Source organism: Struthio camelus, chromosome Z (assembly GCF_040807025.1).
Source record: "Struthio camelus isolate bStrCam1 chromosome Z, bStrCam1.hap1, whole genome shotgun sequence".
NCBI classification, from domain to species: domain Eukaryota; kingdom Metazoa; phylum Chordata; class Aves; order Struthioniformes; family Struthionidae; genus Struthio; species Struthio camelus.
The window spans coordinates 25,164,250-25,176,424 of NC_090982.1; the positions used below are offsets into that span (position 1 = coordinate 25,164,250).

At 42.2% G+C, this 12,175-nt stretch overlaps 1 long non-coding RNA gene across 1 annotated transcript in view; it reads right to left on the minus strand.

Annotated features, from left to right (window-relative positions):
* Positions 1-316: 316 nt before the first annotated feature.
* Positions 317-12,175, minus strand: part of LOC104145485 (uncharacterized) — a 99,199-nt gene continuing 87,340 nt past the window's right edge. The window contains exon 5 of the long non-coding RNA XR_011137772.1: positions 317-428. This is a non-coding gene — a long non-coding RNA (uncharacterized lncRNA). The remainder of the gene's footprint in view (positions 429-12,175) is intronic.

Below are 12,175 nucleotides of genomic sequence, written 5' to 3' on the forward strand. Positions count from 1 at the left end.
GAGTTAACCCAAGTTTTTCAGCCCTGAGATTCTTTTTTAAAACGCTGCAATTTTTAAGAAAAAAAGATACTCCCAGTTTGTCTTTTGTTTACTTTCCTGGCTTGAATGACTTCATTAGCTCCATTTTCACTTCAAATGATCATTTCTGCCATGTATTTCTGTTACAGTTGTAAGAAAGAGTAATGGCTTTATTTAGAGCAGCTGATACTCTGATGAAAAAGACAGACAAGCTTTTGGGCTCAGCTGGACTTTATTAGACCTGACAAGAAGCTACAAAAGCCAGCCTAGACAAAGGTTAGACACAACTGGTCTTGGGTTAATGTAGTTGTAGCTTACGTGCAGGGCAAGATGACATGACAGAAGCAAAAAGATGGTTACCACAGCTGAAATGACATGATTGTCTAATTTTCCCTTCTTTCTTCCTTTTCCTAGAAAAATAGAAGACAGTTCTCTTATTTCAATTTTATATGTTAGCTTAAACAAAAGCTATTCAATTTTCAGGAAAGGACATAAGAAAACAGTATTCTGGTATGGGTGTGGAGAATATATTCAAGTGACATTTCACATTTCTACAGACAAAATTTGTTGACTGTTTTGAGAAACCGGTGCTGCCAGCTTTTGCTGGAGAGGGATTGCCCATTAGAGACATTTCTTTTTCACACTCTGAAGTCACCCTAAAAAAGGTATGTGACAGCTTCGGTGTGAACTGTCTTACAGATGGATATGTTAGAGATTTTAATGACAGGAAAATGAAGAACAAAAAAGAAACTGGAAATACGGAACTTGTTTTTAACAACAAAAGCAAATAGAAGAGCTTACCAAGAGAAGACATGGATTTCTCATTACTTTAAAGCATTTAAATCAAAGTTAAATGTCTCTCTGAAAAGCCATGTATGCAGTTTAAATTACATTCTTTGGTCTACATTTTACAGGAGGTTAGATCAGGTCAGCTTGATGGTCAGTTCTGTCACCTCAAGTATAATCAAAGTATAATCTCAAGGTCAAAACATAGTCTTACATTTACTAAAATAACTTTCTCCTGAGGGAAACGCAAATCTCTTGGCTAGAATTTGCCAACTGTTTAATGAGTGCACCTTAATTTGAGAGCTATGCTGTGATATTTATCCAGGTGATGAGCACTGTAGTACTTGGAGGGAATAGATTCATCCAAGCCTCAAAGTTTGGCCAAGACAGTAAGCTAGATAATTCCCGCTTGGGTTTTAAATAACCACATCTCACCAAAAGCCAATTCTGATATCTTATCTGATTAGTTAAACTTCCAAGTCCCATGCCAGTGCCTCCATTTAATCAGATCTGGCCTCCACTGGGGATATACAGCACTATTCAGGAAAAGGGAGATGCCACCTTCTTAAAGATGATAACCTGTTTTCACAGGCTAGATGGAGAGATAAATACTCAAATATTTCCTCTCAGCCCTCTCCATTAAGATAAGTGGCAAACAGCCACAAGCTGTGTTGATTCAATGCAGGAAAACATTTTTCTTCCAAAGCCATTAAATCCCCTTTGGGGACAGGGGAGAAAAAAGGAAAGAACATATTTTCTCTTATGAAATCAAGTTTTATAGAAATGCTGTTGGAAAAAGCTTTTAACAGCACTAAACTATTTGTTAATTTATAGCTTAACAAGATTCCACTAAAGGAAAAAAGAGAGCTTAAAGGAAAACTTCCTCTCAATATTTGCTCAGCGCTAATGCAAAGAAACCCACTGCCAGAAGCCAGACAAAAGACAAATTATATGTTTGTTGAATATCTTATTTTTCCAGATCACCAACCCACAGCTACAGTTCATGGGCACATAAAGTCTACAAGTCCTACAATGTCACCAGATGACTACAATGCAAAAAAGGCATGATATGTTCTTTCAAACAAATTATTTCGAAGTTTAAAAATGCTCTCAAGTGTTTATGATTGGAATCACATCAGTAAAGCTGGACAAAATATTCAGTTAGCTGTTAACAAAACAAAGCTGTGAACATTTGAACATTTCTTACCACTCGCATAGAGATTTGTCTTTTATCTCAGCAACAGTGATTCATTCAGAAATGAAGATTTTTCATCATGTCTAAGGACAGCAACATAGTCAAATCTCCTTTTCATGTTTCATAAAATTTATTTCCCTAAAACTCTTTTGCTTTTTTAGGATTTTTCAAAACTTCTTGCGTTTTGAGAATGACTTTATTACAGGAAATGTTCTGTGCCTCATTTTGATAAACAAGCTCTAATTCTATGCCTAAGTTTAGTAATTTGACAGATTTTTATCAGAAACATTAAGAATCAAAAGCTACTTAGCTTCAGTTAGCATTATATGCTCTGTGTGATTCTGAAAAGGCAGGTCAAACCCTGCAATGTGGCATCCACATTTAGAAGCTATTCTTAAGTGTATGGACCTCAGGGCTTCTTTTAGTAGCGCAAACAATATATGCAGAATTATATGAATCATCGTGTTAGTTTATACAGTTCCTTCCTGAACTGGGCAGAACTGTACCGTAAGGGTGTCCGCAGTCGTATCGGAAAGAGCTCTGTTTCTGTTTAGAATGGAAAGAGTACACACGCCCTCAGCCCATCCAGAGTTTGGGCAAGTGCTTTTAGTTTCAAGCTAGATTAGATAGCAAGCATTTAAACAGCTTCCTCTGACTTAAATGAAATTGAGCGTGGCTCTGTATTAGTAAATCTTTCAGAATATGGCTTGACAAATATTTGTGGATGGCTTTTCAGTGCATCTTTCTGTCGTAAAGCAGCTGAAGGGAAGCGGTAAGGGGACACCACATAAATGAATTTTCTAAGCTACTCTGTTGATCATTCTTCGAGACAACATTTCGCTTTCATACTCTGAGAATGTAAAATTGAACTAATCCAAGTGCCATAGCAAAGCTTGAAGGGAATGTCAGGCTTTCATTTCAGAAATAATGCTATCTGCTTTTGCAGCAGCGTGTAAAACAAGAACTGCGCATACGCACCAGCAGAACAGTTCTGGAAAGGATGGTCATTATATGCACTATTCTGCAGTTAGTTAGAGGTCGCACAAGATTTGGCGACTTCCCGTATCTATTAACAGATGGTTTTAATATTGAGAGCCTAATAATGAACTCGGTGTAGGACTTTTCTTGAGTATTATTAACATTTAATTCCTTGCCAGTCATATTTCATTATTTATCCACAAAAGTGGTCAAGACTGAAGTATTTTCTGTTTTGGCCAAACATACAAAGAACAATTACTATATAGTTTGTTTTGTATTTGATTTTCCTTTTCTAAGTATGCAGCCACGAGTCCTGACTATGAGCACCCATGCAAATACAAGCAGAACAACCTGAATACTCGGAGACTGCACAGAAAGTTAGTAAGGATCAGGCTAAGGGTTGTGCCTAGGATATGACAGTCTCTCTGTGCTAGCTGTACATGGGAGTACATTTACTGCACACCAAATACCAGGTTGTTTATTCCAGGTTGCAGCCTGAGTAAGGTACCTTGAATATCTGCAGGGTGAAAAGTACACACACAGGAAACCATGTCTGCGAAATGGGTTTGTGGGCCGGCTGTCTGGAAGATGAAACTGTTGTAATTACCCTGTGGTAACTTGTTTATGTAACTACACGCTGGCAGGAACGGGAGACTGGGTCTTGGTCCTGCCAGCCTCTCAGCTGTGTATGGCAGCTTTGCCAGACAGCTTCTCGCCATAGAAGCTAAAGTGGGGACATTTTTTGCACACAAGGCAAGTCAAACAGTATTTTTCACAGCGACAATAAGCAGGAAACTTCAGTACACCTTCACTCTTCCAAGCTACATTGTAGACAGAGGGCAGCTTGAATAGATACAGCCATCATTTTTCCAAGCTGAAAGAATGTGAATTATCTCCTAACTTGTCCAACCAGAAAATCCTGCCTAAGTGCTAACTACTTTCAGCTGAAGCCGTAAATATATAATTGACATGTAATAGCACTGACTGAATTTCAGGAAGTATGTTCTAAGGTAACTGACTCTGAGTTAGGAACAAAAACACTCTGCTACACGTGACTGATGATTTCTCAGGAAAATACACTTCCTCATCCACGAGGGTTCTTTTTTTTTTTTCTTTAGCCTCACTCTCAGGGTTTCTGCAAAACTGGCAATGACTATTTCATTCTTTAAAGCTGCCAGCAGGTAGAAAAGACTTGTGCTTTGTCTTGTTTTTAATTATTGAAATGTCATTGAAAGCCAAACACACAACCACACAACCAAGAAGTAACTCAGACATGTCTCAGTGCCTACCAAGATACATTGTTCAGTTATAATTAACCATTCTTGCCCGCTTGAGCCTTTTCACCATGAAATATATCATGGTTTCCCAGAAAAAATGACAAAAATTATGCTGGCAATGCCAGGTTACTGATACATTAGACTGTATAAATAATGACTCACTACACTGTCTGCTGCAGAAAGCCGAGCTCTACACTCATGTAACTTGACTGGTCTTCAGTAATACTCCTTTCTTTAAGAGAAATAAACTTTGGATCAAAATCAGTGGTGGAGGACAGGTTATGCCTCCAGGTCCAGGAAGGTCAATGCTCTTTAGCTGCATCTCCCTTTCAGGCTGGACAAACGCATGATTACTGGAGTCCCTCTGTGTCCAGAGCAGCGTTTTCCCTCCCTTCCTCTTCCACAGTCCTGCCCTCGATCACCTCCCACCTACAGACCCTCACCAGGACCCTCATCCTCCTCTTCCCTTGGCTGCGGGCAGCTTCCACGGTGAAGCGAGGAGGAAGCAGTGGAGATTTCGCTTCTCCTTACTTTAAAGAGGAAAAGGAGAGAAGGAAAGCAGGTTTGCACCCACTGTGTACCTCTGTGAACACCCTTGCACTGCTAAAGGCTGCGGGTTGGCCCATGCTGAGCGCCTGGCATGTGATGGCCTTCAATAAAATGGTGATCTGTGCTTAGTTAACCCTCTCCTGAAATGGTGAGAGATGTAGACAGTAAGATATGCCATGAGGTTTCCTCAGAGAAGGTCGCACAAGGAGAGGATGTCCTCCGCATGGAGTACCAGGCTCATCCCTGGTGCCCTCGGGGGACGTACCCCACATGATCCTGCGAATTTCCTCTGGTCACACTCTGCAGTTCCTTCAGACAGCATGGGCTATGACAGACCCCTGACCCTGTGCCTACTGGTACAACCTGGCCTTCAGCCTCTCACTGCCCTGGTTTCCCTCAGTCCCTGCTTCCTGAGCCTAAAACTTCACAAATTATTCTGAAATCGCTTTAGGCCATGCCTAGCTACCCAAGCCATGCCCCATCTGCTGTTTCCCTCTGCTTCCCTGCCTGCCCCTATATAAACTCACACAGCCCCAAGGCAGTCTCACAAGTCACCAGCAAACAATCTCTCTTGCTTGTAGTTCTTGCTCCCATGGTTCTGGCTTGCAAGACAGGACAGGAGCGAATAGATATTTTCTCATGATGAACCTTGTGAGAAACTTTTTTTCATTCATAATACTGATGTGAGGTTTTAGTAGAAATATATTCTATTGAACAACGTAAGAGAGGCAATTGGTAAAAATTACAACTACAAAATGTGTTGTGACAAAAGATTTGATTTTTCATCAAATGCCAAAGGTGCCAAATACCCTCTTTTGCTGATTGTGCTCCATGGGAAATAAGAGCGCTCAGCGTCCCACCAGATCAGACCTTAAATGAGCCAAGGATACGAATGCCTTCTGAAACCCTGCAATTAAGGTCAGTGGATCACATTCTAGATCTGATTTTAGGAAAAAGATTACACCCTTCAGAAACCAACATCATAATTAGGAACTGCTGTTTCTAGTATTGTCCAGGTAATACTCTTGCAATATAATCTTTGTGATCATTTTCAAACCTAGGAATCTCGGGAGAAAAGTTCAGGGCTAGTGTAGGGAAACTGAATTCAGATAGTATCTTTGCTCCCTGAACACTCTTATTATTCTTCTCCCTTTGTGCTGAGTGCCAGTCCCCATTGTGTGGCAATATAATTTGTGCACACATTCAGTGTTAGATTTTCTACACAACTGAGCCTGAAAACTCTGAGCTTATGGGCTAAATGTTTCCCTCAGGCTTGACAGGATCATAATAGCAAGAAGAAAAAGGATAGAAAATAGTTGGGGAGACCAGCTTCTTAAGTTATAGCTGTAATCTCATGCTGTGAATAAAGACATTCACATTTGAAGAGTGAAAAACACTTCTAAATAGATCTCCTTTTCATGTTGCACAGGTGGCAAGCTCTAGAAATAGAAGACACATGGAAAACAGAGAAGCGTAACAACTTCCTACCAATTTATTAAGTCTCCTAGACAACAGATTATATTCCAAGATATTATCATTCCAAGATTATATTTTTTGTAATCATTCAATAGTTTGGGGTAATCTAGGTCTATGAATGGCTTCATACAGTAGGCAATAATAACAGCAGTGAAGAAAAATTGATTTTTACATTCATCCTTCCATTTAATTCCAGAGATATGAAAGAAGGTGCCTTTTCTTTGCATTTTTCTGTATATTTTAATCTTTCCATTAGATACCTAAACATAAATTTAACTGAGAGTCTGATGGTCTTGAGACTTTAGAATCCTTCCTGTGCTCCAGAAAAGTAGTTTCTTCTTCAATAGGCCACGTTTCCAGTGGTCGCTACGGAGGAGGATCTGTGAAACCCATGGGCACACCACTGATTGATAGCATGCAAATTTTCTGACTTCTGAACAGTTACAAACATATCTTCCCAGGGCAGCCCCGCAGGGTGCTCTGCTTCAGAAGCTCCTCCAAGCTGAGGGGGGCCTCTAAACAGACAGGTGACCTGAATCAGAAACTTTTGTGTCAAGAGAACAGTTGTGTCAAGGCACTCACAGCCCAACGGAACCAGAAAGTACCCATAAAGCTACTCCAAATCAGGCAAAAGTTCTGACGCATAAGACAGAAAATTACCCAATGAATTAAAGTGCTGCTGAATTACGAAACCTGGGTCTTTATTTCAAAGGGCCATAGAGAGATTCAGCGGGTTTTTCAGTAATGACGAAAATCTAAAAAGCAAGCACGAGCTTTGCCTAATTTTTCCGGAATTTTAAAGCCAAACTACATAATTCAATGTCAGCTCAAACAGATATTGTGTAGCAGCTACAGAACCTGTACAGTACGATGTGAGTTTTATAAATAATGTCTCAGTATTTCTCATAAAATAGTTTTAAATTAAAAAAAAAACTTAAAACACTGCTCATATTTATGATTGCCAGAGCTGTCTTTCCCAGTAAATCTACTTGGATTCACTTTGAACAGAGAAAATATGAGTTTTAGCAGCTTGCTGTTTTTTCCAAGCAATTTTAGCCAACAAAGTTTAATATCATGTTAAAAATGTGCTTTCAAGGTCTCCCAAAAAATCAGTCTGCCATCTGGAGTCTCCATACAGTGGAAATTCTCTTTCTCTTCTAGAGAAGAGAATAAAGTACCCTTAGTATTTAGATCTCTGGTTACTTAAATACAGAGAGATGGTGGTGATGCTTAAACCATTATTTCCATCTATGATTGTGGAAGAATGATAATTTTGCACCAACTGCCTTTCTACAGTCCAGTGATCAAGAAGCTAATTGAAATAAAATAATATCGTCCTCCTCTGTAGGCAGAGAAGTGAGTTTGTGTTTTGTGGAGACAGTTGACAGGGATGGCCGTATAAGTAATGACCAGATATAGCAGGATTTGGTGTGGACCTGATTGTGTCCCCAGTTGTTTCCTCAAAGTCCGGAGAATAAAGCCTTTCGGAAAATTATGGCAAGTATCTTTTTTCCTATCAGAAAAAAAAAAGCCTTATGTAACTGTTATGTTTCATCTTCTTTCCTTTCAGAAACAAAAATTGAGAAAAAGCAGGATTTTCTTTGTATAGTACAATATTTTGAAAACTATCATAACAAAAAAAAATCAGTGAAAAAGAGATATTTCTTCTGAATATTTACATTCTGGTTTAATATGCATTTTCCATCCAAGAGATCACAGACTGTTAATATAGGAGATTGTGTGTGCAGTAAGATACCACCGATTTTAAGTAAATATTACACAGTTAGGACTCTCATTTTGAGCTTACTTGAAATACATGACTTTCTTTGTATGAATGTCATTGGTTTACCTATATGAAAATCAGTGTTCCAGCTTAATTTTGAATGCAATTCTATATCCAGACTCACTTCTAGATCTCCTAATGTTCGAGTCAAATGTGGCCTAAAGTAGAACTTGTAAGAGCAGCCAGGAATAGCATTAATATTCCATACCCACAAATAAAAATCCAACAGAAAGAATATTTTTAAATAGTTATTTCTCTGCATTTTTGTTGTTCGACCTTGAACTGCTAGCATGAACCAAAACACAAAATACATTAGTTTTCCTTAGAAAATGAAACCAGACTTTCAGTTTACTTAAGGGTAGCTAAGAAGCAGGCTAAGTAAACATACATAGAAAAAACTGGATTTTTTTTTCAAGTTTCATGTTGTTCTCTGCAACAAGTAAACAAGAGCCTATGAGAGCCTATGGGTAAGGATTAAAGGGCAGGGTAACATGGATGACACTGTTGTGGGGGTCTACTATAGGCCACCTAACCAGGAGGAAGTCATCGATGAGACCTTCTACCGACAGCTGGAAGAAGCCTCACGATCACAGGCCCTGGTTCTCATGGGAGACTTCAACCACCCTGACATCTGCTGGGAAGACAGCACAGCTAGGCACAAACAGTCAAGGAGGTTCCTGCAGAGGATTGATGATAATTTCTTGACCCAGGTGGTGGAGACGCCAACGAGGAGAGGTGCAATGCTAGACCTTGTACTAACGAACAAAGAAGGTCTAGTTGGAGAGGTGAAGGTTGGGGGCAGCCTTGGCTGCAGTGACCATGAGATGGTGGAGTTCAGGATCCTCCGAGGAGGGAGCAGGGCAATGAGTAGGATCGCAACGCTGGACTTCAGGAGAGCTGACTTTGGCCTCTTCAGGGCCCTACTTAGGGGACTGTCATGGGGTGGGGCCCTAGAAGGAAGAGGGGTCCAACAGAGCTGGTTAATATTCAAGCATCACCTCCTCCAGGCTCAAGAGCAGTACATCCCTCTGAGGAAGAAGTCCAGCAAAGCGGGCAGGAGACCTGCATGGATGAGCAAGGAACTCCTGGCCAAACTCCAGCAGAAGAAGGAAGTGTACAGAATGTGGAAAAGGGGACAGGCCACTTGGGAGGAATACAGGGACGTTGTCAGAGTGTGCAGGGATGCGACAAGGAAGGCTAAGGCCCAGTTGGAATTAAATCTGGCAAGGGATGTCAAGGACAACAAGAAGGGCTTCTTCAAATACATCAATAGCAAAAGGAAGACTAGGGAAAACGTGGGCCCGCTGCTGAGTGGTGTGGGTGCCCTGGTGACAAAGGATACAGAGAAGGCAGAGTTATTGAATGCCTTCTTTGCTTCCGTCTTCACTGCTAAGGCCAGTCGTGAGGAATTCCAGACCTTGGAGACAAGAGAGGAAGGCTGGAGAAAGGAAGACTCTCCCTTGGTTGAGGAGGATCGGGTTAGAGATCTTTTGTCCAAACTTGACATCCATAAATCCATGGGCCCCGATGGGATGCACCCACGAGTGCTGAGGGAGCTGGCGGATGTTATCGCTAGGCCACTCTCCATCATCTTGGAAAGGTCCTGGAGATCAGGAGAGGTGCCTGAGGACTGGAAGAAAGCCAATGTCACGCCAGTCTTCAAAAAGGGCAAGCAGGAGGAGCCAGGAAACTCCAGGCCTGTCAGCCTCACCTCCATCCCTGGAAAGGTGGTGGAACAGCTCCTCCTGGAGGTTCTCACTAAGCATGTGGAGGACAAGAAGGTGATCAGGAGTAGTCAGCATGGATTCACCAAAGGGAAATCATGCTTGACCAATCTGATAGCCTTCTATGACAGAATGACTGGCTGGGTAGATGAGGGCAGAGCTGGGGAAGTTGTCTCCCTGGACTTCAGCAAGACTTCTGACAGTGTCTCCCATCACATCCTCCTAGGTAAGCTCAGGAAGTGTGGGCTAGATGAGTGGACGGTGAGGTGGCTTGAGAACTGGCTGGATGGCCGAGCTCAGAGGGTTGTGGTGAATGGCGCAGAGTCAAGTTGGAGGCCTGTGGCTAGTGGTGTCCCCCAGGGGTCAGTGCTGGGTCCAGTCTTGTTCAATATATTCATCAATGACCTGGAAGAAGGGACAGAGTGCACCCTCAGCAAGTTTGCTGATGATACTAAACTGGGGGTAGAGGCTAACACACCAGAAGACTGTGCTGCCCTTCAGAGGGACCTGGACAGGCTGGAGAGGTGGGCGGAGAGGAACCTCCTGAAGTTCAGCAAAGGCAAGGGCAGGGTCCTGCACCTAGGCAGGAACAATCCCATGCCCCAGTCCAGGCTGGGGGTTGACCTGCTGGAAAGTAGCTCTGCCGAGAAGGACCTGGGAGTGCTGGTGGGTAACAAGTTAAACATGAGGCAGCAGGGTGCCCTTGTGGCCAAGAAGGCCAATGGTCTCCTGGGGTGCATGAGGCAGAGTGTTGCCAGCAGGTCGAGGGAGGTGATCCTGCCCCTCTCCTCAGCCCTGGTGAGGCCTCACCTGGAGTACTGTGTCCAGTTCTGGGCTCCACAGTACAAGAGAGACATGTCCCTGTTGGAGAGAGTCCAGCGGAGGGCTACCAAGATGATTAGAGGGCTGGAGCATCTCTGCTCTGAAGAAAGGCGGAGAGAGCTGGGCCTGTTCAGCCTGGAGAAGAGAAGATTGAGAGAGGATCTCATCAACGTGTACAAGTATCTGAAGGGAAGGTGTCCAGAGGATGGGGCCAGCCTCTTCTCCGTGGTGCCCAGCAACAGGACAAGAGGCAACGGGCAGAAACTGAACCCAGGCAGTTCCATCTGAAGCTGAGGAAAAACTTCTTGACTGTGAGGGTGACAGAGCATTGGAACAGGTTGCCCAGAGAAGTGGTGGAGTCTCCTTCGCTGGAGATATTCAAAACCCGTCTGGATGTGATCCTGGGCAATATGCTCTAGGTGACCCTGCTTGAACAGGGAGGTTGGACTAGATGATCTCCAGAGGTCCCATCCAACCTAAACGATTCTGTGATTCTGTGATTCTGTGAAGAGCACATGCTCAGTAAACCAGGATTTGTCTCAGTCTGACAGTGCTCTTGCTCCAAGAATTCAAAAGACAACCCGTCATTAATGTTGTTAAGCATTTGAAGCATTTTACGTCACATGCTGCCTTCAATTGCATGGAGGTGAACTCAGAGAAGCTTGTATGTGTTCCCAGAAGAGGGTAAATACTGCATCTTCCATTCCAGTATTTCTGCTTTTAGACTGATGGAGTACGGATGCCTCACAAAATTCATTCTTAAACTAGCAAGTCTCAGAAAACAGTCAATGTAAAAAAATGTTTTGAGTTATGTTAAATTCACTTCGTAGTTGACAGAAATCATTGCAAGAAAACTATTTCAGGTAAGCCCTCAGTCTCTTCCATGCTGAACAAGAGAAAATGTAATGCACAGCATCAAGTTTCACTGAAAAAAAAAGAAAAGAAAAGAAAGAAAGAAACCATTTTACATGGTAAAATAATCAGGAATAAGCCATACTTTTTGTATAATTCAGAGCTGCAGGTAAGAGCAAGTCTAAAACTGCAGTGCCCAAGCCTGGGAGCTCAAACAGACAGACTTTCCTGGGGCAGGATTTCATCTGCTGCACTGCAGAAATGCTAGTCTCCATGGCACTTTCATATCGTACTCTACCCTTGATTTCAAGCTTACAGCCGCTGTGTTTTGACAAGCCTGTATCAGATTAGCTGCCAAGATGAACTCACCTGTACCTTGTTTCCCACATGCAAGCTGACCGTTCTGAACTTGACTTAGGAGGGGGAAAAAAAAGATAAAAGCTTTGCAAAACCCAGTTAATATTTGATCCCAAATTAAGAAATGGAAACAGCTTTTCTGGAATACTAAATAGCAAACTTTTTTTCCAGATCCTACTCTTAAAAACCCTTGTGGAAGCTCAGAAAAGCTCTGAGTTAATAGAGTTTTCTACCATGCGGTAGAGTGACAGCTAGTGTCAATTGCCCTTAGGCACAATCCTCTAATGACGTCTATTCCCGGATCCACTACCAGAGTAAATGGAATTACACAAGTCGTAAATGAGAAGAGCCAAAGATG